The sequence below is a fragment of the Tympanuchus pallidicinctus genome, unplaced genomic scaffold (genome assembly GCF_026119805.1).
Source record: "Tympanuchus pallidicinctus isolate F22 unplaced genomic scaffold, pur_lepc_1.0 scaffold3, whole genome shotgun sequence".
NCBI lineage: Eukaryota > Metazoa > Chordata > Aves > Galliformes > Phasianidae > Tympanuchus > Tympanuchus pallidicinctus.
In genome coordinates this window covers 86,163,585-86,188,310 of record NW_026294747.1, presented here as the reverse complement: position 1 = coordinate 86,188,310, position 24,726 = coordinate 86,163,585, and the positions used below count along the sequence as shown (strand labels likewise).

Below are 24,726 nucleotides of genomic sequence, written 5' to 3'. Positions count from 1 at the left end.
TATTAAAGGCAGCCTGCTATAAAACAAAATGGAAAAAAAAATACATGTACAAAATATTCTAAATATTTTCAAGTGATTTGTTAAACTGATTCTTGTGGTATGACTATGTGGATGACAGTTTCTCTATAATCCTGTGGAAAGCCAGTCTGCTGTTCTAGGAGGAAAGTTAAGTGGTATTGTACCTGAAATTTTTAGTGTTTTTGCTTTTGCAAAGAGGAAAGCTGAGAATAACTTAGAAACCCCCTTCTTAGAAACCCAGCTTCAGAAAGCTTACTTTTACATATGTAAGTGCTGTTTCCAGGATACCTTTCTGTGATCTCAGCAGAATTTTCTAAACCTACAGTGACTTGTACTGTATGTGTGCCAGGCACCATACAAATAGGAACTATTTTATCTAACTCACATTTAGACGAGAGAAATTTGTTGGAAAAGAACTCAAGCAATTGAAATAGGAATCTCAGATATATCCTGCATCAGGACCAAGCAATACAAAAGTCTCATGATCCTCATTGTATCCTTGGCTTTAGATCAAAAATTATTTGATTCTTAATCAAAATAATTTAAATATATATATTTATATATATTTATTTTATATATATATATTTATTTTAAATATATATATATAAATATATATATATATATAATAAATAATAAATAAATAATAAATAAATAAATAAATAAATAAATAATATAATATATATATATATATTATATATATATTATATATATATAAAGAGTACTTTGGAAGCTTCAATTTGTTTTGCAGCTCATCTATTTTTGACTTTCAATGGAGACCCACAGAAACTGATTATTTGTGGTCAATTTGAAATGTCTGAGTACAGAAAAAATATTACAATCCTGTGCTGCTTTTCAACATTAGTAAGTATCCAGTGTGCTTTTCCCAAGGCACTTCATTATTTGCTGTGCTGCCCAACTTTGCTAAATCCACACAAACAAACTGATATTTCAGTTGTTATTACATAGCACCAAATTTGCACATGGAAACTAGAGCTATGTAATCATTTATAATTTGAGGGAACTCTTTGCCCAGACATTATCTATTCCAGAAATTATAAATTTCAGGTAGGGCTTTTTTCTTATGATGTGAAGAAAAATCTCAGAATTTCAGTGAAAATTTTATGCATAATTTCATTTGTACTTTCGTTTCACTCCTAGATGATTATGCTTTTGTGAGGAAATGCTGCTGCTCTTCTCCTTCTTTCCTTCTATTTTCTTTTTAAAGTATATCAATTTAAGGGGAACCTAATCATAATTAACCAATGAAATCACTTTCTTTCCACATCATAATTATTAAAAGCTGAGTTCTGCTCTATTTGTTTTCCTGCAACATATACAGTTTCATTCTTGCCTACATATTATTTTCCCAAGGCTATAGCTTTGGTTCTGTTAATATAGGCCCTTTCCAAATATCAATTGAGATGATTGAATCACTAGTTTTTTCCAGTTGGTACTGGATTATACTGTAATAGCTCAATGTGAAATTAGAAAGGCAATTACTTTTATTAAGAAGCTTAATTGAATAGAAAGACCCTTTCAAAGAACTTAATCTCAATTGACAGCTCAATTAAAAACAATACAGAGTGATGGCATCAGCAAAGTGTTGCTTCCTTGGAAGTGATTTTACATTCAGTATTAATTATTTAGTTTGTCTTTTGTGAATTATGAAACTTTTTTGAAAGCTTTATCTGTCAGTTTGCAAAGTGGAATGCAGATTGAACTACAGCATCACTTACTACTTTTATTTCCATAGCCTACTTAATGCCTTTTGGTAAGAGTATTTTTCAAAGTTACTTTTCTTAGGAATTAGGACAAAACACTTGTTATTCAGATGTATAACTTGGATGCACATCCAATATTTGTCCCTTTGCCATATTGAAAGTGATTTTTTTACCCATCCTATAGTTCCTAGCTTCTCAGCAGTGTTTATCTTGGGACAAGTAACATCATGACACATGCTCCCTCAAGACTATCATCTAATTTATGGGTTTTTATGCACTATTATATAATTTCATATACTATTAAAATTACATAAACTCCTCATAGCCCTTGCAGATATTTTAAACAAAATGTATAATAAAGCCATTTTTTTGTTGTTGTCTTTTTAAATACTCATTTCAAAATTTTCTTAACTTACGTACATCTCATTAAACAGATTTTCAGTTTCCACATATTACGGTTTTCTGGATAATTTTCTATTTCTTCTCTTATCATTATTTCATTATTTAGTTTCTTATATACAGAAAATTAATGAGTCATTTCATCTGGTTGAATTCCTCAGCTTTCTCTCTAACCTTTGTTTAAGGTCTTTCATTACTTTGCGTATCGCTAACTGGATTCATTTTATTTTATTTTTTCTAGAAGATTAAAGTACACTCTTACATTGGGTAAGAAAGATACCCAGCATATTTTTATGTATGAGAATGCCATCGGTAGCCTCTAGTGACCAAAAGGAAAAAATAAAAATCCTTCTTTTTGAGTATTCAGTAAAACAAATTGATTTTTTTCTAATGTACCACTAATGGTCCAATCTAATTACTTCTAATTGATTAGATATGTGACATTTAATTTAAAAAATGTAAAATAATGTGAAATGTTGAATTTTAAAGGTACACCTGAGATGATCCTATTTAGTATGATTTTTGGTCAATTCAAAGCTCAGCATTTATCTTAAATGTGGGCCACTATTTCTTTAAGGAGGATGAAGTAGCTTTGCATAATTTCTCTTTTGACAAACTTGGCAGATTTGGCTATTGTGAGAATAGATTGGTCCCTCAGGCTGAGAAAATAGCTCAGTTATTTAAGAAGAAGCTTTAAGCAATTAATGGTTGTCTTTGCAAATTAAAATTGTTTTGCTGCAACGCTTCTATTTAAAATGTAGATATATTATTTTGTGGTCAGCTTTGCTACAGTTCTTAATGGCATTTTGAAAAACCTGTGGAGATCTGAGTGTCTGGAAGGGCTACAGTGCAACTCTACAGTACCTCACTGAGTGTTTATATAGGCATAGAAGACTTGTGCAGCACCAACCTCCTGAATGCATTTATCCTCTGTCTTCCATTTCCAATTGTTCCATGCCAGGCATTCTGTCTCTAGTACTTCCAGCTTCAAATAGACCTAATACTGGGTAAATTGAAATACTTATGCTTATATAGAAAGATCCTAAATTTGCCCTGCTTCCCACATTGTGCATGTGAGTCAGCTGAGAGACCAAGCAGAACCACAATCATGTTGAAACCCTTATTCCAGTCAAGGTGCTAAGCTGGCTGTCTCTCACCTGCTTGGTCATTGGTATTTGTAAAAATTATATTGTATGTATTATCCCTGAGTTCTGTTTCTTCTGTAACTCTTACCTGCATGTCAGATTTAGTTAAAACTGACCTCTTTTTGAACATTATTTAAAAACAGGGAGTAGGAACATCCAAACTTCGTTTTCTTAAAGAAACTTAAAGCTGGCTGAAGACAAGCTAAACAAATGTTATTAGATCATAGGTAGACTCCTGAATAGTTTTACATATTAGTAGCACTTTTTTCTGATTGGTATTTTATTTTATAGAAGGATTCCAGTTCATGAATTCCTCTTGGAAATTCATCTGAAATACTTTCTTCTATACAAGAGTATTGTTTATCTAGAAGCACTAGAGAATATGGCTTTTAAATATGACATATATATATAAATAGAATCAGAGCTAATTTCCTGGTCTTTCTAGTTGTCCTTTTTTTATTTCTCTGTACCAGTGTACAGCTCTTATTTGATTATTCCTGATTTCTATACTTGCTGTTTGTGCCACTGCCATATTCTATGTTATGTTTGAATGTTTGGACTACAATACATTATGAAACAATTTTCTGATAACTTACTGTAAAATTACAGCAAGCAGTTATCAGTAACAGATGTATCTATATTGCCTTGCTAATCCATTCCTAAGGATTACTTAACTAGTGATTCTCTGTATGAAACACATGCACATTTAAATGTGCACTTAAAATCCTTAGATTTAATCACCCTTTGTTGCGCTCACCATGCATTCCATGAAATTTGTAAATTCTGGAGAGTGAGACTAGTAGAGAAAAATATATACATAAAAATCAACAACCACTGCAGTGCCATCAGGGAAAACAGTAAAATGAAAAAAGTGGAACTTAATTTATCAGTATGCTGTTATGTTTTAGTCTTTCTGATGTTAAAAACAGCTTTATGACTAATGCATTTTTTGTGAAACATTCTGTCACCTTCATTAAAAGGAAACTGAAGTACTTTACAAGGTATAGTACTATTTTATGAAGACCTGATTTAGACTCACCTCTAAGAACAAATTTTGAACGTGGGGAAAAACAAAACCAAACAAACTACACAGAAGCAAAGAAGTTGGACTTGGCAATTTCAAGTTGAATTTACATTGTCTGAAGATGATTCAGGTGAGGAATTGAAGAAATCTCTATACCAATGCCTTATTTCAGCACCACTTACATTACTGGAGCTCTGCTGGTTGCAGCACTATTTGGAATTGTCAAGCGCAATGTATTCTTTATCTCCCATTCTCCTGCATCAAGCCTACCTTCCTTATTATCTGTGTCAGGTGAAGCCTCCTACAGAAGGATCAAGGAGTAATCATTAAAGGGTAAAAATTCCAGATAAGGTCTGAAATTCCAACTCACAAATGTTGAAGCACTGTACCAAAAATAACTCTATGCAGGTGGATCACAGTTCATACATATGCAAATGTACGATATCAAGGATTTAGTTTCCACATAATAAGCTCGAATATATAACTGACAGAAATGAGCAAAATTTTCAACATCAGAACTGTTTAGTGTTCTGTGAAATGGACTGTGCGTGTTTATTCATATTAGCAGACTGGCAGTAGTGATTCCATCCAAGATAGACATATTAGTCATAAAAATAAGGGCTTATCAAAATTAATAAAAGTTGAAGTGTTTTTTTATACATTGAAGCAGATAATTCTCAGCATGATAGAGTTATTAAAGCTAAGCTATAATAAAAAATGTTGAATTACAGAAAGTGGAAGAAATGTCAGTTGGTAATATACTTGCTCATAATTTAAGGATGGAATGATTAGCCTAAAAAGTGTAATTAAAATTTGCATTCAGAAGGTAGGAAATCCATAGATTGTATTTGTTGTTTGCTTACCCAATTTGTGTTTAATTTACTATTTAGAAACAAACATATTCTTTTGCCACAAAGCTCTAAGGTTAGGGTTGCTATAGATTAATGAATATAGATGAATATAGATGAATTGGATGAATAATACACACATGGGCTCTTAGACATCAAAACCAGATATCAAATGCTACTGTGCTCACTGCTCTCAGAGATTTCACAGCAGAGCAATTCATGGATTTAGACAAGATCAATCAGAGAAGTAAAATATACACGTGGAAATAAGGGGCTTGCTCTTCAAAATGTTTAGAATAATTGTTTAGACAATCTAGGCAAATATTTATAATCTATTCCAAGTGTGTTGCTCCTGCTGCCTAATGTGAAGTTCAATGTCTTTTGTTCTTCAAAACTCCCTAGAAGTTGCATATATTCATATAACCAAAATTGCAGTAGTCTTCTTATTTGTTGTGTCATCGTGACAGATTACACAAAAGTTGAACTAGTCCTAGTCAACAACTTTTTATAATAAATTTTTCAGAGAACATTCAACAAGCATCTATACCATCTGAAAAAGCATCACAATTTCCTTTTATGATTATCAGACAAAAGAGAAACTGATGGGATAAAATGTAGAACTTTTTTCAATTACTTTCTGAAGGGATTCAAAGTCTCTATTTCTCCTTTAGGTCAGAATTTTAACACCTACTCTGGCCTTGATGGAATTTGAGGTTGAATAGCAGTTTTTGGTTTTTTTTATTGTATCAAAATGACAGCTCAAAGTATGGCTTTGTACATTCCCTAGGTGGAGTAGTACCCTTGATCCCAGCAGAAACAGAAAACATAAGTTCTTGGTCTTTCTGAAAGGATGTGAATGCTGTATTATTCTGGTTTTGGTTCAGTTTTTCTCTGTTGGTCTCTGTTCACAGGAAATGAAAAATTTTAATTATCTTCCTATTAAGTAAGAATTGCGAATGTGCATTTGTTAAGAAAACAGGTCTCTACTGTGCCACCTGCACCACGCACTTTGACTGCTAAGCAACCCTGGGAAATCTATTCTAGGTGAACCTGCTTGAGCCAGGAGTGTTGCATCAGCTGACTTCCAGAGGTCCCTTCCAATCTCAGCTATTCTGAGATTCTGTGAAGTTTTTGGAACATTACCACGTTGCTCTCTGTCTATATTTCTATGTAAATACAATCAATTCTCCTGTGGTTTGTACAGACCTTGATCCTGTGTTTATACTGGGAATGCTTGAAACATGTTTGCTATACTTAGTCTCCCCAGGGGGTTATGAAAGAAAATGTCCCACTAGAGGCCTGGGACAGAAAGAAACATTGATCTGCAAAATACTATTAAAAAAAAAAAAAAAAAAAAAAAAAAAAAGAAGCAGTGGTTGTTTTTAAAAGTAGCATTTTTGTTACATAGAGGGAAAAAAAAAAAAAACAACTAAATACTTCAGGTTGGTTTGTTTTTTTGAGGACTTTAAAAATCAGTCTTAAATCACAGTGCTGCTTTTGTGTGCATAGATCCCAAATATCAGTTAATTAATGGGCCAGCGCAGAACTGAAATATATCTAAGCAATCCTCTAAATGCTATTCTCAGAGGATCTTGTTACTCTCTAAAAATATGACTTTTAAACTTATTTATGTGGTGTGACTCTAGAATTATCCATATTGGTAGCTCTGACAATAGTGCAAATAGAATAGAGCTTAGCTATTAAATAGCATGCTCTGTAAAATAAAATACAAGAGCAAAAGATGACAAAATGCTAAATATACCCCTGGAATCTGTATTTATTTCCAGAGAAGTCAGTGGAAAATGGTTTTTTTTGTACATAATTTCAACTGCATGTAGAACATCACATAAAACAAATCATACCAACATTACATAACAACATAAATGATCACATAACAAATACAAGTATTTTAATGATACTATTTAGTAGGAAGTACAAAAGAGCTTATTAATTAAATATATATATATGTATGTATATATATAAAGCAAGTTATCTAAAGGATCCACAATGGAAAATTGATGTGTATAATAAGTATACACGTTTTAAGATAAGTCACTGATGGCTGAGAGCAGTATGAGGTGCATCAGGCAGATTTTTAAGGATCTAGTCTATTTTTAGATACAGCAAAATATCTTTTAAGGCAATATTATAAAATGTATTGTTCAAGTGTTTAGAGTAGATATGTTCTGCTGGTAGGTCAGAAATCTAACTTCAGAAGGTGAAAAAAAAATCATCTATTTGACCAATAACAACCGAACAATCTGCAATATAAAGACTACAGGACAGATTCTAGCTACCTGCTATTTGCCACTTTTGATTTCTCTTATTTCTCTATTGCAATAAAACAAATGAAAGTTTACTTTTGAAGACTCCTGGTGACCTCTTCATTAACAACTTAAGCAAAATTTTATTTTTCCTTTACTTTTTTTATTTTTTTGTCATCTTTCTGCCAATTGTTGTAAGCTTAATTTTTCTCTTTCTGTTCCAAGAAAAGGATAACAGGTGTACCAGAAAATGAAGTACAAAATCACTGTAAAGATTTTAAAGAATTTGTGTGTGGAGAGAGGGCAGGGAAAAGAAAACAAGAATTTTTGATTTTTAATAACATTTCTGTTCTAATAGGCATTCCCATAAAGCTACTGTGAATACAACATGAGTATATAGAGTTGCAAAAGAGTTTATTCTAAAACTGCAGACCAGTTAGTGAAAATTTGAATGCTAGAATGTGTATTTATGTTCTCTTTCCAATGCTTATTTCATACATGGCATTTTTTGAATACTAGGAATTTTGAAATCCTGTTAGTACTTTGTTTCTTGTTCTCTCTGTTCTTTACCTTGTGCTTCAAGAACGCGGAAGTTTACCATTTTTACTGTTTCTATTTTCGTTGTAATTCCATGAATCCTTCTATTTCCCTCTTCATTACTGGTTCCTTAGATCTTCAGTCAGCTATTGTCTTTGTAAGTTCTGCACTTTTCCTCTCTATCATAAAAGCTTTGTTAACATATTTTTAACAATCTGTTAAAATTCTGCACTTCCTCTTATCATGTATATTCTGTTGTATACAACCTGTGTCAACACATAAATTAAGGAAAAAGTAGATGTTCTCAGTTCTCTTCTGTTTGCTCTTACACAAATATTGTAGGCATATGATTCTTAAAAATATCAGCTGTGTATGTATGTATATATTTATTGAGACATGGCAAGCCACTGCTGCCTTTCTTTGATGTACCTGTAGGAAGTACATATGCAGGTATGACATTAAATGTAAGAAACCTATGCAAAGCACAATTCAGAGAAAATTTGGAGAACAGAGAATAAGACAACAAATCAAGACAACAAAAACCAAGAACTCATCAACGTGTTTTTAATTTTGTATTTATTAACAGGAATGATCTTTGTGCAGGGTGCATATAGTGAACTAATAACATCTAATAATTCAGGCCATCAGGACTGTGAAATGATTACTCTTTTCCAGAGAATATATTACGCTTAGATTGCTGATTATTTACATTTAAAATGAAACAAAGCCTTCCTATAATAACTTACCTTGGTTCTTGAATGTTAAGTAGTGATTCCCAAATATGTGTTCAGATTCAACAAATGTTTAAGGACATGCTATGTCTTTTTGCGTAGTTGAGACAGTTCAGTAAACATACAGATAATTATTAATGTTTTTAAATAATCTTTTCAAATATAAAGCCATCTGGGAGATATTTCATAAATATCATTCTTTAATGACAGTTAGCCAGATACTTCTTTTAGATATCCTGCCTATATATACAATGAAGTGTAGTGAAAAAATTTTGCATGTCACTGCTATCATGCTACATCAGAAATATACAGTAAATGCATTTTGCCCCTTAGCTCCAGCCAAGCCGAATATTAAAGAATTTATAGAGTATAGTTAGAGTCTTTTATATTACAGTGTTTAAGGATGAATGAGTTAGCTGATATCTGCTTCTTAGATAATCTTTAACCAAATAGTCTTTCCAGACTGAATAAACATTTCTCACTTACTATGACTAAAGGCTCATTCCTGCGTACAGCTGAAATAAGTTGAACTTTACATGTAGATTAATGAGCTTGTAAACTCATTGCCCATTTATATCTCTGAAAATCTTCCCATTGAGATAAGATGGCTTTAGAATGAGATCTATCTTTAAAATAGGAGCAATAAAGGAGAAAACTGCGTATGTAGACAGTATTGGTAAATTCATGTTGACCATTCCTGTTCTCCTTCGTGTGTCTCCAAATGTGTTCCAAGAGGATTCACACCAGGATTCTCCTAGAGTCAGAAACAAGACTGACTGACCTGTAGTAGTTAGTGAATTAAGCAAATGTACCCAAATATCAGTGATAAACCAACAGATATAAGAATAATTTCAGTATTATACATTAATCTCACTAATGAAATAGTATTTCAGGGAGGAAACAGTATACTCCTAGTGTATATTGACATTTCCTGTTGAAAATACACGAAGCGCAGAATTTAGTGAGTGAAAGATGCTTTTATTTATACTAAATTTATTTCTTTCACAAATGGTAAAAAGCTTAGGTCTCTCAGTTCATGATAAAGGCATATTAAATGAGCAACCTAAAGTCATTCCTAGTAACACAATTTAAATAAATATTCAAACATAGGCCAAATAAACTATAATAAGTTTATTATTTTTCAATTCTGGATGGGGGTCCTCAGTATCAATTATTTTCTGTCCTGTGAGAGAATGAGCCGTTAATGGTCAAACTTTCTGGTATTTTAATATTTCTGTGGTATATGCTTGAATAAAGAAAGAGAGGAGATTATAGGCAACATGCTGCTTCTAGAACTGAAACCAGATCGAAGCTGCTGACATGAATATGCTACTCTCAATCAGACTTTGAGCTCCAGGCTGAGGAAGCTCTGTCTGTATTCCATCTATCTATTCATCCATCCATCACCCATTGAATTGACCTATTTTCAGAACTGCACACACTATACACCTAATTCTAAGGCTAGCCACATGGACAGCAGTCTTCCTAAGTATATTTCAGTGCAAACAAAAAATCTTAATGTTAGTGTTCCTTAGCTTGACGTCTTTTCTGTTGATCTTCTACAGCTTTGCTGTATTGAGTTGGCTTTGGCCTGCATGGGGGTTGCCTCTTTTCAAAGGAAAATAAAATATGTAACGAAGTGGTTTATTTTTCTACTTGAGCAAAGATCTAGTGCTTTAAAGCTGGAATTGACATTCGATGATACACAAAAACTTGGTGGATGTTGTCCATTTCAATAACAATGGAAGTTGTGGTAGTTGTATGCTGTCCCAACACACAGCAGAAGAGAACAACAAAGGTCCAACTGAAGTGAGTTGTACAAAGGTGATATATAGCATTAAGAAATGGTTGTAACTGTGAAACTTTATTTTAGCTAGTAATTTTGATTCTCATATGACCTTATGTAACTCAGAATGCTTGAAAGCAATTTTTAAGGCAAAACGGTTTTTCAAAACCAGTCTCTCTCTCCCAAGCCACTGAATCAAGCTTTTATGGCAGTCTATAATTTTTTTTTGTGTTGTACTGCAGTAATTTATCACAATTAAGTAACTAGTCATTGTACTTCAATGTTTTGATCCATATTTAGTAACCCGAGTTTCAAATATACTGTGACTGAATTCCTTCCTTGGGAGAAAAAGAATCTCTTGAAATCCATGTTTTAAAGGGAAAACAATATATTTAATGTACAAGACAAAAGCCAAGTACTTGTCATATGCTATTGACAAGCTTCTGTTTAGAAGATATTTATAAGGTTGACTACTGAGTATATGAAATACAAAACTGAAAATTTGTGATACTGCCTTTCATTGAATTCCTTTTCCCAAGTTATGGAACAATGTTTCAAAAATAGTATTATTTTCCGTCATTATTTTTATTTTATATTCATTAATTATTTTTATTTTATTGTTATTATTTATTTTGTGTGTATGTGTATGAAAAGAGGAGAATGGATTTTTATTTTTTTTAATAATTAGACTGTGGGCATATTGAGCATGATCAAAGTTATATCATACCATAACTTCACTTGTGAGTGCTTATATAACCTAGTATATGATAGAAATATGTTTGCATTGTGTTATATAACATTAAAAAAACAACATTTCCCTTGTACATTCCCTTGAAGCCTATCTAAATATTCAAACTGTTTTGTTAAACAGAAAGCTGGAGAGATAATGAATTTTTGAAACTAGCTATTCCAAAGTGGTTAAGTGCCTTTTACCTTGTTACGTAGAAGCTAAGTTACAAAGAGCAAACAGTAGCCTAAGGCTTACAGTAAGTTAGGTGAATTAAGGAATCCCACTCTAAGAAACCAAAAAATCTTTACAAATTAAATTGGGCTGGCAATGTTTTACATCGTTAAGATTCAAAAAACAATCTAGCACTTGCATGTTGTATAAAAATCAAACTCTCTGTAAGTAGATTTCAAAAAGGAAGAATGGACGCAATTACGAAATTACGAAAAAAATCCTGGTAAAATGTTTCTCATTTTTATACTTCTGTGTTTCATATTATTATACGCAGTTATTAGCAGTACGCTGCATTTCATTTAGATTGCTTGAAGTGGATGAAGTATTTGTAGTGCTGTATACCAACAAAGTGAATTTAGATAGAGATTAATGCTCACTGTAATGAGCAAACCATCAGGATCCCAGCTGATGTTCTGAGGCCAGTCTTAGTGAGGCACCTAAACTTGGTGAAGATAGATGTTTGGCATTGTTTGCTCTACTTAGATGTTTATTAGTATTTCAGAGGGATTTCTTTTGGTCAAGACAAACTGCCATTAAAAATACTGGGAGGCTGTTGGCACAAGTTCCATCAGATCCATTATTTCATGTCTGGGAGCTGCAGGAGTGCTGCAGGAATGCTGAAGGAGTGCTGAGGATGGCCATGAAGATGACTCCAAAAGAGTTGGAGTGCCTCACCTAAGAAAGGCTAAAGGAGCTAGACTTGTTCAGCCTGGAGAATTGAGGGATCTGGGGAGACCTCACTGGGTCTTCCAGTACTTGAGGAGAGCTTATAACTAAGATGAAGTCAGACTTTTTACACAGCTAATAGTGATAGGACAAGGGAAAATGGTTTTAAACTCAAAGAGGAGCAATTTAGGTTAGATGTTAGGAGCACATTATTTACTCAAATGGTAGTGACACACTGGCACAAGCTGTCCAAAGACTCTGGATGCCTCATCCCTGGAGATGTTAAAAGCTAGGTTGGATGGGGCTCAGGGCAGCCTGATCTGGTGGGTAACAGGGTGTCGGAGCTCCATGATCTTTAAGGTTCCTTCCAACCTAAGTCATTCTATGATTCTATAAGTGGGATGCACTGTCATAAAATAATTCTTAGGCCATTACTGCTGTTTCCTTTTTTTTTTTTTTTTTCCCAAGTAGATCTGCAAATTCCCACCATGGGCAGACCTCTGTTGTTGTTGCCTACGGGGGATTCCCAAGCACGTGCTGGAGACCCACTTCTTGGGGGGGAGGAAGCAGAGGGAACGAAGCTGTTGTCGCAGCCCTGAGATTCGTGCCGCTCTCTCCCTAGGGACGCCCAAATGGAAGCTCGCCGCGCGTGCACGACCGGCAGCTGCTGAAGGGCTCCGGACCGGCAGCCGGTCACCGGACCGGCCTTGCCGGGCGTGCTTTGCCTGCGGCGGCGGAGTAGCATCCAACCTGCCGGAGCCTGGCAGCGCAATCACCGCCAAAGCTGCGCGGGAGCTCCTCCGCAGCAGCGCGCAGGTAGGCGCGGGCGGGCGGCGCGCAGGTGCGCGGGAGGGGCCGCGCACGGTACCCCCGCGGCTGCGCGACCGCTGTCACAGCCCCGCTGCCTCGTCGCTAGCGTGAGGGCCGCTGCCGGCGGGGAGACTGGGGAAACTTTGGTAAGTGCAGTGTGGGTATTGTGGGTGCGTTGCGTTGCAGGGGTCCGATTTGCGGGCCGGTGGGAAAGGGCAGCGGGGCGGAAGCGGCGGCGGGGTGAGCGGCGCGCCAGGGATGCGGACGCAGGACAACAGGTACCGCAGCTGCGCGGGGCCGGGAGGGGCTGCGTGCGGAGTGTGTATATGTGCGTGTGTGTGCGTGCTGCCTGTCCCCTCCCCCCCGCCGCCCTGCCAGAAAGGGGTGGGAGATCCGCTGCCGCACGGCCGCTTAAAACCGCGCGGCCCAGCCGCAGCTGCCTGGTCGGCAGGAAGGCGGCTGTCGGAATCCGCGGTACTCCGCGGCCGGCGCTGGGGAGCGGAGCGTAGGGTGGCGGCGGCCCTGCGGGGCTGGGCGCGCTGGGCTGCGGCAGCCGGCGGGGGGCGGCGGCGGTAGCGCGGTCGGGAGGGCGGTCGGCTGCCTGGATGGCCGGCTCCTGCGACTGCCCTGTGCGCCGGGCTCTCTCGCAGCCCAGGGACGTGTGCTTCCTTCTCCCGCATCGCACTGCAGTAAGTTCGCGAGGCGCTGGGCGGCCGAACTGCTCGCGATCGAAGGGCTGGGGAACTGGGGGTTGTGGGGGGAGGTTGAGTCTCTTCGGGGCTGCGCGTCGTGGAGGTGCTGGGCGCAAACTTGTAGCTAGGAGGACTATGTTGAATTTGTCACGGTTCGCGGCTTTGGCACCTAGTTAATGCTAGTTTGCCTCGTTGACCTGCACCGTTTAACTCGAGCACAGCCGGCGTGTGATGCTGCCCGGGCTCGCACTGAGAGCTGAGGTTAGGCAGCCAGCCGCTCCGGCGTGCGGTGCGTGCCAGGGCGTGAAACAAAAGGTGCAATTGCAAACTTGTGCTGTAAAAACTCATCTGCAGAAACTTCGAACATTTGATTCCACATGCAGCCTCTGAGGGTCTTTTCAAAGAAGAATTGGAATTAGAATTACCGTGCAAATCGGCAAACTTTTGTGAGTCAAGTCGTATTTTTGTGTTACGTGGTCCAGTGTTGTGATTTATCTTGCTGAAAAGAGTTTCATTTGTGGAGAGTGTTTGCAATCGCGTTTTTCATTGTGAGTGTGCTATTTTTGAAACGGATGAAAGTTTTTCTGACATCATTACTGTATTATAAGTTTTTTTCCCTAGGTAAACAAGCAGATTGTAGTCTTTTGTTATTTCTCACCAAATGTGTAGAAAAGCAGTCAAGTAGAAAGAACTTGATTAATTTTCAGGAGCAATTCTGTCTGGTTGATGTAACTTTTCAAAGTAGATTTAATAGGCTAATAAAATCCGTATTGGAAAATAAGAATGAGGGTGCAACAGGATGAGAAAAAGCAGTAATTCTTCCAGGAGAAATAGGCATCAAAGATGTTCTAAAAATGCACTGAATATATATTTTTTTCCTTTCTTGTTCTCATGAAATGACCTGGTATGGGAAAGTTATAATTTTTTTCTTTGTTCTTGAGTAGTATAATGCTCCTGCATTTATTGAAACATCATCATACATCAGAAGAAGTGCATAGCAAGGACCTGATAGACATTCCCAAATGACTGAGCTTGTGCTATGCTTTATGGATGAAATGACAGGAAATATGTTGTTTCTCCCCAAAGTAATATCCAGCATTTCCTGATGCAGGAAATGCTTATCTCATACTGAACTAAAGCATCAAGAAACATGGGCCACCAAAAAGCAAAGCTTTTCTCTCAGGATTTATGTTATCTGTTGTTCTTTTTTTGAGGTGGAAAGACTTTATTGTATACTATGGTTGGAAATTCCTGAACGAATTATTCAGCTGTTTAAAATGGGTGTGCAGTTTGAAATATTTGTGGCCCAAATCTGTTTTTCTGTTTTAGAGTCCTACAGACAACTGCAGTTGATGCTTTTATTCAGGCTCAGAAAAACATTTGTTTGTTTTGTCTTTTGTTTGTTTAGGAAGAAGAAACATATATTAACTGTTGCTGACAAACTGAAATAATCTTTCTTTAAACACCTGTAGTCATCTCTGAAAAAAAACACTAAAATAATACTGTAAAGTAGAAATACCTTAGTGAACAGATGCTCTGTTTTTGTGTGCAGTTTGAAAGTAACAAAGCTAATATGTTCTCAAGAGCACTAGACATCACTTTTTCTTATCTGTGAGCTTGCCATATAGTTTCTGTTCTGGTGCGTGATGTAATTCAGGTGACACATTATGGGATGAGTCTAGGTACCTAGTGCCAGTGGGATGAGATCACTAGCAGAGGAATGCAGAGAATGATAAGAGGGCTGTAGATCTGCTGGGAGCAGCATTTTGATGAAGCAGGATGTAAAAACAGCACAGCTGTGAGTACAGGTAGTTATAGGTCAAGGCTGGAGAACTTCAAAGTCAGTCTGCTGGATGGCTGGGCTGCCTTTTGCTTTATGCTTGTATGGCAGTACTGAGCTCTTGTGAATGTCGCTTATAGAATGAAACATACAGGGCTGAAGTTATGTTTTATCATTAATTTAATAAATGTTAACTCTATGATATGTCATTTCATTTTCTTTAAATAGTTGTGGCCTTTGTTAGTTTACTGATAACTTAAATTCTTTGCACATGGCTCTAACAATTCTTCTAAAGAGGCTCACAGAAAGATAGGGAGAAACTTTATTCAGGAGTCTAGTGCCAGGGCAAGAGGAAATGGTCTTAAACTAAAACAGTGTAGGTTTAGATTAGGTACAAGGAAGAAATTTCTTACTCAGTGGGTGGTGAGGTCTTGGCACAGGTTGCTCAGAGAAGCTGTGGATGCCCCGTCCCTGGAAGTTTTTAATAGGATGAGGCCTTGAGCAGCCAGATCTGTTGGGGGAAAGCCAGATCTGTTGGGTGGCAGCCCAGCCGATGGCATAGGGGGTTGGAACTAGCTCCTTGGGATCCTTTCCAACCCAAACCATTCTGTTATTCTAGAAAGCATCAATTATTTCAGATATTTCTCCAGGGAGCGTTAACTTTGTTGTCAAGAACTCTACATGATTGCGTCTGTATTCATAGTGCATCCTCTCTTCTTTTGTCATGGTAAGAATCTACAGTTTTATGTAAGGAGCGTGACAAAACGTTCCCTTTTGTGTAGTAATGGTGAAGGAGTGACAACAACAGGAACGGAGACCAAAGCAGGAAGAAAATATCTTTGTAGCCTAGTGTTCAGGAGTTCAGGAAAGAATTTCAACTAGGCTTCACCTCTGGAAAGATGACGGTTTTTGAGAAAGTAATCTATGTTTATTTCCCAGTTACAATGTAACTTCCTATCTGGAAGACATCAACAGAGTGCAGTGCTGCTGAAGAGCAGGATATTGGCTTCCTGAAATCCATTCATTTTAGATTCTAGCTCCCAACCTTTTTTCACTATCAAGTAAACTTTTCAGCCTGTTTCAGGCATTTCCAATTGAGCTTCTCACTACTCGCAAACAAAAATAAACCAATAAAATGTACCAGAACTTGGTTTGGATATTATTCACTTTTTATTTTATATTTATGCAGAATTTATTTGAACTATTACTCTGTAGCAATGGCAAAATTTCATAGCCATTTAATTGGGAGTAGGTGTTATAAAAGATTTAAAAAAATCTTTCTGAGAATAATTCCTTGTAAGAGACTTGTTGACATTCAGTGGTAAGTTTCTTCAGACATTTCTTCAAATCATCTTTGTCCATTGCTTCCTGTTGCACTTACAAAGTAATTAATAACAGTAATAATAGACTTAGGATAGTTATTCATCTGTTTAAGTGTACTTTTTTTTTTTTTTTTTTTTTTTTTTTTTTTGTAATAATCTTTTAATAATGTATTATTTTACTATGATGGATAACTGCATCAGTGGAGCCACTGAAGTCGTCATCTATCTAGACTTCAGTAAGGCCTTTGACACTGTTCTCTAAAACATCTTTCTCTCCAAATTTGGAAGATATGGATTTGGTGGGTGGACAATTCAGTAGATGAGCAACTAGTTGAAAGATCATACCTGGAGAGTAGGGATCAATGGTTCAGTGTCTGGATATAAATCAGCGATTAGTGGTGTTCCTTAGTACTGGGACTAGTGCTCTTTAATACTTTGACACCAACAGTGAGATTGAGTGCATTCTCAGCAAGTTTGTAGATGACACTAAGCGGTGTGGTGCAGATGACACACCTTAAGGATGGAATGCCATTCAAAGAGACCTTTATAGGCTCCAACAGTGGACTCAGGAGAACCTCATAAGCTTCAATGAAGACAAGCGCGAGGTTTTGTACCTGGTTCATGGCAACTCCCACTGTCAAAACAAGTTGGGTGACAAAAGGGTAGAACACAGGCCTGCTGAAAAGGACTTAGGGGTATTGCTGGATGGTAGGCTGAACATGAGCCAGCAGTGTTTCCTCATAGCCTAAAAAGCCAACCATATCCTGGGCTGCATGAAAAGAAGCGTCACCAGCAGGTTAAAGTAGGTGATCCTGCCCCTCTGCTCTAGTGAGGCCTCACCTGGAGTACAGTCTATGAGACTGAAAAATTAGAGACTTTGGCATTGAAATTGGTATCACAAGTTTGTCTACCTGAACTAGCTTTCATCACACTAATACTCTTCCTACAGATATAAATGATTTGAAGCAGGTAGGGTATTTAGGCTAATTTAGCAAGTAGATAAGTATTTCATTTATTTTTTTTTAAATCGGGATGATTTAGTGTCCCAAAACATCAATAAAACAGCTTTATGCAATCTAGAACATATTTTTCCTTTTTGTTTCTGAAGAAAATAGATTTCTCTGAATAGTTGCAGCAGTTCAGCCCTGAGGGGGTATCAGCATGTTTAGTTTGCCACAAGTCTGAAAGCATAAAAAATGTAAGTATTTTGAGGCAGTTCAATTACTTCTTGCCCAACCCCTTAATACCAGTTTGGAATGAAAATGCACAACTCTGTCACCATTGTGCTGCCCTAAACAAGTAAAAAAAAAAGAATATAAAATGAAGGAATGCAAACTTCGAAACACATTTGTCAGTTCAGTGTTACCAATAAGGATTATATTTTTAGATAATGTTTATTATTTACCGCAATAAATTATAAATAAAATGACATCTAGGTACTCTTTATTTTCTTTGACACTTCTGTTTTCAAAATAGAACTTTTAATTGTGCTAGCAGAAATCTAGTTAATGTAAGCATCTTTCTTTTGTTTCTTGGTTTGATTCTCAGCTATGTTTCTATTTCTTGGCAAAAAATTGTGGGTTTTTTTTTTTTTCTTTTTTCTTTTTTCTTTCAGTGTTTGGTATTTTCAGGATTTCTCAGTGTTGGGAAATCTAATGCTCAACAGTAGTAATAAGAAGATCATTCCCTAGTCTTTGCAGAGGGAAGAAAAGAATCCCAGCAGATCTGTAATGCTGTTCTCACAAAAATTTGTGTTGTATATTGTCAAACTGAGAGTCTTCTGCTTTGAAATATTCTTCTCTTACCTTTGAGTGGTCTTATGGGAAATAATGAGGTATTCCAGTGTAGTAGTGGGTTATTCAGAGAACTGAAGAACACACACAGATAATGGAAACTTGATTTTCTTTGTTATTTATTTTTCTAAATCTTGCTGCATAAAGAAAAAGCAGCTAGTTGAATTTGTTCTGTATGATCTAAGCATCTCTCCTATAAGTTAAATAACAAAGTACATCTTTTTAAATGTATGTAATTAAACAAGTACTTCAGAGCACTTTCACTTTTTGCGGTTGTAAATTTGATGAAGGACTCCAATGACTTCAGCTCAGGAGGGAGAGTGAGTCATTTTACCTTTTTTGACTTTAAAAGTTCTTGCGAGAAGATCTGTGTTTAAACAGTCTTACATCTGCTATGTCAAAGAACTCTAAACACTATAATCTTTTGTAGAACAGAAAGAGAAAACTTTGTATTGCTCCATGTCAGGCTTAGTGCTGCTGACATAGCCATTTTATCATAAAAGTAGAATGACTGGAAGAATCCTGGGGAAAACTCCCAGCTTTGATGGACAAATGACAGGAGATATTTTGAAAAGAATATTCATTTACTTCCTCTGAAAGTTTAAAGTACCAAGTGTTTGTTTTGTTTTCCTTATAGAGGAAAATACCATATTCAGTTGTTGTTTTTTTTTTTTTTTTCCTTTCTGAATTCAAAATAAAGACTCACAGAAAAGCTTCAATGCTCTATCTATTGTCTATAAATCATTTAGGCATCCAGAAACTACAAAAACAACTTGTGATATTACTTGTTCTAAAGATTAGGATGTTTTTTCTACCCTATATTTCAGTGTCACAGTGGCTTTTACTTGTTTGTTGATATTGAGAAAAATAATCATGATGAGTGATCCAGAGTAACTTTTAGTTGCATGTCTCATGAACAAGGGGAGATATAAGTCCTTAGTAAGGATTTCTGTGCATTCTTCTTGAGATCTGATGAGCTAAAGGCTAGGCTAGATTGTCTTGTCAATGACGGAAGAACCTGTAAATCACAAAGATGTGCTCTACCAATAACAGTAATACGTCCAGTTCTATTTTAGCACAGTTCAACAAGTAGAAAACTGTGGAAGAAACTAATAAGAATATATAAGCCATATAAATATCATGTATTTTCTGAAGAGTACTCTTCAGGATTCAGTTTGGTTGATCAGTTCAAGGTACTTTCTTGGTTGACTCCGGTCATTCAGTGTAGCTGTTTCATTTCAGGTCCTGTGTTACCAGCCTTCAAAATGCTCACCAACTAAAGGAAGGTATAACTCTTTCCATATCCTGACATGATGGTCTGCTAAGACTGGAAATTCTGCATGATTAGTCCAGGACCCTAACTAAAGGGTTAGAAACTGCAGAGGGAATAGAATAATGATTCTATCCAGAAACCCTGAAAACTTCTGTACTTCATCCTTAATTCTTTACCATCTTCCTGTAAAATGAAATAAAAATGACACAAAAAAAGATGGGAATTACAGAATATATATATATTTTTGTTTTGTTCACTTGTTCTAAAATCTGATCTAATCTTCTATGTATCCTGACAAGGTGTAACTCCTTAGATTTGTTGTGAGGTCAGGGGCTGAATTGTCTTGTATTATTTATGTTCTTGGCAATCTTTCACTGGAGAGCATCACAAGCAGGCAAAGTTAGCCAATTCTTTTTCGTAGTTCTTGAAAGCCGCAGCTTTCATTCACATTCAAATGCTTCATCTCTTCCCCTTAGAGGTTATTAATCTTTAATTTATTCGGGAGAAGTTTCAACTCTCCTCCCCTTGTCTTGTTTACTGCTCTGATTCCTTGGAAATGCAAATATGCCATTGGCAAAGCAAGTGCCATCTCTTTTAAACTATGAGTGAACTATTAATCCATGGAGGTATGAATTGCTGTTCCTCTCCAGGAGAACTTATATACATATCTCATTATGAAGATATTCTGTACTTTCTGAACCTTGTATTTTAATATTAACATGTACACTGATAACTCTGCTTAGCAGTGACATGAAAATGAATTAGATGTGTGAAATCAAAAAAATTAAAATTAATGTTCAAACTGATGGAATCTCAGTTCTCTTTAAGGGATATACATTGACACTATGGTACGGAAACTCTTGAAATAGAACCTGTGCATCTGTTTTCTTCATAGAACCTAATGTCTTGAACTTTAGAAACTACTACTACTTCTGTTCAGGTATTTCAGGAATTTTCAAGGACTAGTAACGCCACTTAATTATTTATGCTATGCACAAAGTTCAAAATCAAACATATGAAGCCTTAACAGATGTTGTGAGGACTTTGAACCTATGAATGCTGGAGAAGAAAAGGTAATACTTCAGGCTTACCTCTTGTCTTTAATGATGTCATTGTATCTGTGGATTTACTACACTTTTCACTGATTTTCACTGAATGTGTCTTTTTAGGATAACCTAATAGGAAAGGAAAGACTGATAGCTTATGTCAGTATACTCTTCAGGCCCTCTTAATACATTCCACTGTGTCAATAGAAGACAGCAAAGGCTTTGAACAGGTTGTTAAGCTTTTTGTAGAGAAGAATCATCTATATAATAGATGGATTCTCCTAAAGAGTTGACAATACAGGTTCCATTCTCTTTCACTGGGATTCAGCGTATTCAGCAAGTAAACAACTGCATTACAGATTGTAGTAAACATTACTGCATTTTCTTCTTCTTCTTTTTTTTTTTTTTTTTTTTTTCTTTTTTTTTTTTCTTCCCTTCCAGAGGCAATTCCATTACTGTTTACCAGTTTTGGGGAATTATATTTTGCTCATTGTATGTAAATTTCATTGTGGTTTATTCATATCAAGACAAGGCACTGTTTTCCAGGTGAATGGGACATTCTTCATCAATCTTCTTAGTAGCATAATGATAGCATTACTGGATCAGACAGGCAGTCTGTCTGTCGTACTATGCTGTCTTCTAAGAGTGATTATCATAGAAATAATGTAAAATAGGCTAAGCACTTCCAAAATTTTCTCCCATTCTCTTGTGCCAGTTGCTTCTTTTTTTAAGCTGGAAGTTATTTATTATACTCTTTTATTCCATATCAGCAAGTTGCTTTCTCTTTTTGTCCTTTTCTTTCTTCAGTTCTACTCTAATCAATTCAAAACTGTGTTATTGGAAATGTAAGTAATTGTACCAGGGATCTATACAATGGAATAAATTGTTTTAATCTCTGTTCGTTTCTGCATACATTTTTGAGCACTGCTGAGCATGGATCTGGGGTTTCTGATTATAATTCCAAAATTTCATTTCTGAGTTATAACTCATCATTGATGAGCTTGACTGCTCATCACTTTAAGTGTACAGCTAGGATTCTATTTTCCCCCCACGTACATTACTTTAAATTTCACTATGCTGAAGTGTATGAGACAGCTTCCACTTTCCACTGGAACAAACATCAGCAAGCAGCAGAAGGGAGAGTCAGGATATTAGGGGATTTAGTGCCTCTTTCATACTTTAAATCCTGTTTCAACTCTCTGTATCCTTTCCTGTATATAGCCTTAAAAACATTATAGTACATGTTGTATGTTTTGAAGTGATGTAAAAGATTTTCATTTGCTTTGATGCAGCCATTCTGTGATATTCATTGATATAATAAGAGCAAGAAGAATGACTTCTTCATCCATTTGAAATAAATGCCTTTTTTTTTTTTTTTTTTTTGTGAGTCAAATCCATAATGAATGTAAAATTAATTTTTAAGGTGGTATTTAGAGAGACAATTGAAGCAACTCATCCTACCTGGAATCACATCGATTCTTGGATGAAGCCCAAACCTTAACAGAAGTTTTATTTTTATCTAGGTCATAGGCTCAACTGAAGAGGAATTAGTAAGTATATGTTACTCACCAAGTGTGTGTCTTTGTAAATTTCTAAATAACTGCCTATAGTTTACAATATTGCTAAAAAAAAAAAAAAAAAACCTCAAACAAAAGACCAACAAACCCAACATATTTATTCTCTTTTAATTAACTAATAAAGCAGTGGGAACATGAAATTGAAATAGACCACTGTCCAGTCATTTAAAGCCTGAGGAAACCATGCCATAGGTGTTTCATTCAGATGGGGCTCACCGACTATGCACTTTGCACACCCTTAACACAGCCCACAGAATGCAGTCTTAAAAAAACAAACAAACAAAAACAAAAACCTTCAAAAATAATTTTTTCAAAAACAAAGTGGGCAAAGATGTTGAGATAATTTTAGTTTAGAATAAAATATAATATTTCACTTATATTTATACGCCTTATGTTACAGTCACAGCAGACCTTAAGAAACTGTTTTAGATTGAAATATTTGAGAAGGTGTGTGTGGGGGGGTGATTTTAATTTGGAAATGTGGCTGTTCTCAGTGGGAGTCTGTTTCCAAGAATTGCACTTGTATTAAACTGGCAGTCACACTTGGTTGAGAAAAATACATTTCCTATAAATTATTCTGTATGAACTACTCATCATTATAAATAACGTTGGTAAATAATATAGCTGATAAGTAATGTCACATATATTCTTGTTACATCATTTCTTTAAACCTTTTAGTAGGAGTTACATTTCTGTGATGTTATATGAATCTAAGCAAGACATTGTCCAGTATTTCAGCAGCATTCTGGACTAATGAAACTAACTTACACCCCTCTCAGGTATACAATGCAAGCTTTTGCATTACTAAGGAATCTGGGCAATTTTAACGCAGTAAGAAATATATTAAATAATAACTAACCACTGTAGTGTCTTGGGCTTGTAAAAATAATGAATACCAAATGCTGTCAGATGATAGCCTATTATTCTCTGAATCTGCAGAGGTGAACGTGATAAAGAAAGTGAATGGTAAATGAGGCAGGCCATTGCTATCTGACTCTAGTTACTGCTCTTACGCAGCTCACGTATCTGAATGTGTTTAGGTAGACTGAACAATGTTTCCTGTATTTCAAAGTTTTGAAGTTATAATGGCATATAATATAAAATGAATGGTAGCTATTCAGATGTCTTCTCTTTGTGAACAGTATCTTAGGTGTATTTATCAAGGTTATTTTCCTTGAATTTTCCCTTACGTATTTTTGTGTTATGGCTCTAATAGCAGATGCACAGGCAGCATATGCAGGAAGCTTCTAAACTGCTGGTACTCTGAGGAAGTTACTTTAGGTTTTAGAGCAAGATAAATTAGTTTACTTGGAATTGTTGGCCTTTGTTCTATGTCTGGAGCTGCTGCTGGCATGTGTGGGAGTTTCCTTCTTGTGCAGTGGTTGTGGTATGGAGTGCCTGAGACAGGCTTCAGTGAAGTGATTTGCAGTCAGTATTGTGGGATTTGGCAGTGGTCTGTATTTGAACTGCTCTGCTGCAATTGTAACTTCATTCATTTTGGAGAACCTAAGTGGAAAGCTGGGTGAATCTGATATTTAAATAGATTTAAATAGGTTTATTATCTTCAGATCTTTGGGTAATTCTCCTTGTAAGAGGCTTGTACGTTGGAAAGAGGTGGATGTGCAGAAGTAAAAATAGAGCAAGATTTTTATTATTTTTAAATTTTTTAGTACAAGAATGTTTAAGTACAGATGAATGTCTATTTTTATTTGCTTGCTGTGTTGGACCACTGCTTATACCACTGCTTCCTAGGAATATATAATGTACATACGTTAATTTTTAAAGGATTACTGTATCAGTCTCCAGATACAGCTTTTTGTTCCGAATTACTATTGTTCCTCTTCTCTGCTGTATATTGTTTATTAATTGCGCTTTATACAGCACTTTTTTTTGCTTCTGTTTTCTTACTGCCATAATAGTAAGATTCTTAGAAATATGAAAACCTGCTATTAAAATCTAGGGAACATCTAAAGATTTTTTTTTTTTTTTTTTTTTTTTTTTAAATCGCTGCTGCCATCTTTGGGCTATTCCTGCTTTTTCTCTTCTACTGGGTGATGATAATGTGTACTCCAGGCATCAAGAGCCTGAAGGTTGTAGCTGCTGGGTCTGATCTCAGTCCCTGATAGCGCACAACCAGTAACAGCCACACTGGAGGGACTGCAGCATGGATAAGTAATTGGTTAGGAATACTCTCTGATACTCTCTGTTGTGGTGGTTTTTTTTTTTTTTTTTTTTTTTTTTTTTTTTTTTTTAATTCTTACATTTTTCTGAAGGTGGTGAGGGAACTGATGCATATAGAAAGTGAAGGAAATCATAATAGATTGGTAGGAATT

The 24,726-nt window shown here is 35.9% G+C and overlaps 1 protein-coding gene across 4 annotated transcripts in view; it reads left to right on the top strand.

The window, feature by feature from the left end:
* Positions 1–12,956: 12,956 nt before the first annotated feature.
* DGKB (diacylglycerol kinase beta) overlaps positions 12,957–24,726 on the top strand; it is a 328,785-nt gene continuing 317,015 nt past the window's right edge. Inside the window, exon 1 of one of the 4 annotated variants that reach the window (XM_052695392.1) lies at positions 12,957–13,056. The gene's annotated coding sequence lies outside the window, so the exon portion shown is untranslated. Of the gene's footprint in view, positions 13,057–13,430; positions 13,600–13,818; positions 14,049–24,726 lie in introns of those variants that run through there. The other 3 variants (XM_052695389.1, XM_052695393.1, XM_052695391.1) reach the window with 3 other exon arrangements.